Genomic DNA, 2,679 nt, shown 5'->3' with positions numbered 1-2,679 from the left:
TACTGACATCCTGTCTGTATCCTACTACACTGTATGCCACGGAAGAAAACTGATTTCCACTTTACCTTTCTCTTACTTGTGCCAGTAATATGCAAGATGTATTTATATGAACCAAGTTTGTGGCATGTGGGTGGTGGGTGGAGAGTGGGTGGATGGGTGGGTGTTGGGTTATGGGTTGGGGTGGGTGTACATGGGAGGCCTGAGTGACTGCCTGACAGCACTGCCAGACGTATAGCTGTAGCACACCACTCAGAGTACGTGGTACTTCCATCATGGGATATCATATTTAGTCTAAACCATTTCCATTATGTTAATCACTATCCTTGTGTTGTATCGCTGACAATTTAGGTTCCGTAGGTCTTTCTATTATGTCTCTGTATCCTAGTCTATTCGTTATATGTGGTAACTCAAACCTTTGTGTATCACCTGTCACATGTCAACACCTGGGCAAGATTTACCCACACTGCCACACTTCACCTTTTTTTTTTATTTCCTTTCATGTTATGCTCTAAACTGGTTATCTCAAGGATATACACTATATTCATTCAAGATACACTTTTCTTTTCACTGCACTATACTGGGATCGTTGTTTTATTATTCACACAGCTGCTAGGTCTATGGCAATTTTCCCCTACACTTCCATGGAGATTTATTTCATGCTTAGCAGAGGTAACGGGAAAAACACATCACACGGTAGACTTATGCCTTTTCATCAATTGTATGCTCAACTTATGTATACCGTGATTCCCTGCACCTCAGTGCGACCATCACTTGTTTTATCACTTATGACTGTAGTAAATACTCATCCGTTATTTCCACTTCTCTGGCAATAGTTTGCTAGTGCCAGTCGCTTGTAGGATATTTCCATATGCTACACCATATATTTTACGCTATATTGGGGGATAATTTAGATTGCTCTTATCTACAATTTAGTTCACTATGTCACTTCACATATATATCCTTGTCACTCACTATATTACTTATAGAAAGTTCAATATCTGTTTATTTCCACTTGTGTCGACACCTGGCAATAATTTGCTACTGCTGGTCAGGTCTATTTTCACAGTAATGGTTCCTCCACCAGCACTCTCCATATGACACTGCAATCCATATTTTCCTATTTAGTGTTCACTGATATTCCTTTTTAGTTGGTTCAAAGGAGTATATGCACTTTATTAGTCAGTTATTATATTAGAAAGAATAATGCAAGAAAAAGCGATAAAAAACAAGGAAAGAACTCCAAAAAATATATAGGCCGTGAGCAGACTCGGTACCAACATTGCCGTCACCATACCTGATATAAATGACTATAATTTCTTGTAGAAACGTCGTAGAACATTCATTCTGGTACCATTGTGTTGTCAAAGAGTCCAGCTATTTTTCGGTATATATAACTCAATTTCCATATTTTTTCGATTTTTGGGTGAGCGCGCGCGGAAATTTGCCCTACAGCATCAACCTCTGAACATTGATGTCTCATGAAGGCTCCATCTACTACATACAATGCATCAACCTTTGGAGGTTACCTGGAGGTTATTCCGGGGATCAACGCCCCCGCGGCCCGGTTCATGACCAGGCCTCCCGATGGATCAGGGCCTGATCAACTAGGCTGTTACTGCTGGCCGCACGCAGTCCAACGTACGAGCCACAGCCCGGCTGATCCGGCACTGACTTTAGGTGTCTGTCCAGCTCTCTCATGAAGGCAGCCAGGGGTTTATTGGCAATTCCCCTAATGCTTGATGGGAGGCTGTTGAACAGTCTTGGGCCCCGGACACTTATGGTGTTTTCCCTTAGTGTACCAACGGCGCCCCTACTTTTTATTGGGGGCATTTTGCATCGCCTGCCCAGTCTTTTACTTTCGTAGGGAGTGATTTCTGTGTGCAGATTTGGGACCATTCCTTCCAAGATTTTCCAAGTGTAGATTATGATATATCTCTCCCTCCTGAACTTTGATGTCTCATGAACGTTCCATCTACTTCATACAATGCATCAACCTCTGAACGTTGATGTCTCATGAAGGTTCCATCTATTTCATACATTGATGCCCTTCACAATTGTTATATTTTAGTCAGCGTAAAACGTTAAATCGGGCGGATCATTTTGCTCTTGTAGTACGAGAGGCATTAAGGTGCCATCCAAGCAAGGCGAAGATAACTCCACTACCTTGGATCAAGAGGCTCTCACCAGCAACAAGGCAAAAAAGGCAATTATATAAAATATTTCTATATAAGTTTAAACTTACGAACCTTCTTCACGAATATTTGATTGCCGCCTTTTTTAATCCAGTATAATAAAATTGGTAAAAAATATCGTCAGTTTGGCACCAATAAAAAATATTTTGACCAATAAAAAGTATTTTGGATAATTGCCCTTCATCCAGCAAAAGAATCCCCCCCCCCCCTACATACCATCAATATGACGACATTCATCTTTGCAAGTATACAGGGTCTAAAGCCATCAACAAACATCAAAATACCTTTCATGAAGGGACTGATCACAGAATCGAATGCAATGTTTGTGGCTTTCACAGAGACTCACTTAAAGGATTATTTTCATAACGAAATAGGGATCCCAGGTTATAATTTTTCAGGTCAAGCAAGCAGCCAGGAGGGAGGATGGTTGATCTGTACGTCACAGAGTCGCTCATTTGATCACAACTTCTAAACACCTCAGATAATG

Source organism: Cherax quadricarinatus, chromosome 38 (genome assembly GCF_038502225.1).
Source record: "Cherax quadricarinatus isolate ZL_2023a chromosome 38, ASM3850222v1, whole genome shotgun sequence".
Taxonomy (NCBI): domain Eukaryota; kingdom Metazoa; phylum Arthropoda; class Malacostraca; order Decapoda; family Parastacidae; genus Cherax; species Cherax quadricarinatus.
Note: the sequence above shows the minus strand (reverse complement) of the source record.